Raw genomic sequence first — 1,493 nt, 5'->3', positions numbered from 1 at the left:
CGTGGTGTAGAGGGCTTTAATGGATAAGAGTCTATGAATTTCGCTCATAAGATCTGATCGAAATTGAGTTCCGCGATCAGATAACACCTCCCTAGGAATGCCAACACGTGAAAAAAATTCTACTAAGCTTTCAGCAATAGTAATAGTGTCTATATTCTTTAGCGGAATGGCTTCAGGATAGCGCGTAGCATAGTCAATTAGAGTTAATATGTATTTATGTCCTCGGTCAGAGCTAGGGGACAGTGGTCCTACAATATCAATAGCTACCCTTGAGAAAGGCTCTTGTATTACAGGAACAGTCTTCATAGGTACTCTTTTAACTAACCCCTTAGGAGACACCTTTGACATATATGACAAGATTTGCAATATCTCTTTATATCTGCCCCAGCACCTGGCCAAAAGAAATGTTCGAACACTTTTGAGCTGGTTTTTCTATGTGAAAAGTGGCCAACAGTCACAGAATCATGGGCAAGCTGGAGAACCTTAGCCCTATATACAGCAGGAATAACTAACTGCCTGTTATTAAGCTCATGTTAATTTTTGCTTTGAAGACAAACCCTATAAATCAGGCCATTAATTCTTTCATATTTGACCGACCTAGATTTTACCTTTTCTATCAAGCCGGTGTCAACTTTTTCTCTAATTATTTGTAAAGTACGGCATAAATTCTGGGCATGAAGAAATGAATCTTTACTCAAATCTAATTCTTCTATAACGGAACACGAAAGCGACTTCGTTTCTTCCTTCCTTTTACTACTAGCGCGAGTCTGAACTGCCATAGAAACTACAGGTAGGCGTGTTATCGTTTTCTTTACGTCTGAGCGTGTAGTACATACCTGATTATCAATAAAGGGGATGAGGATAGGAGAGGAAGTCTCGGGAGGAATCAGACGATTTGGGTCCTTAGCTTCGGGGTGGTTAGGAAGGAATGAGGATGGTAGGTCAGATTTATCAGGTACAGGAAGGCTTGGATCATCAGGAGGATAGGGTTCAGCTGGCAATTTCACACCTGGAATAAGGCCAATTAGTACATCGGCGAATTTTATAGGGGCAGCTATTGCCTTTGTCCAACCAGTAAAAAATTTACTTTTGATAAGACACCTAACTTGTGGAAAATATTTAGGGATGCCCAAATAGTCGTATACTTTCACAAGTTTACCCGACTTGTATTTAGAGGGAATCAACGATTCCTTAACAATAATGGATGAACATCCGGAATCTAGCATCACCTCCGCTGGTTTATCAAATATATAACCACTAGAGTCCAGCATACAATTCTTAGGGTCAACTCTGTTTCAAAGACAAAATTAACTTTGACTGAATTACCTTTACTCTTATAATTTCTCGGATTGTCTGGACAGTTAGGTCTGATGTGACCGACCTTTCCACATCCGTGACACGTCATCTCAGTGTTACCTTCCTTAAGTGACTGGGTCGGTTTTAAGAGGGGAGCCTGATTAGCCTTCTTACCACGATATAAATGTGCATTCCTA

The sequence above is a fragment of the Penaeus monodon genome, chromosome 31, assembly GCF_015228065.2.
Source record: "Penaeus monodon isolate SGIC_2016 chromosome 31, NSTDA_Pmon_1, whole genome shotgun sequence".
NCBI classification, from domain to species: Eukaryota; Metazoa; Arthropoda; class Malacostraca; order Decapoda; family Penaeidae; genus Penaeus; species Penaeus monodon.
The sequence above is the reverse complement of the archived record's forward strand: the minus strand, read 5'-3'. Positions refer to the sequence as shown.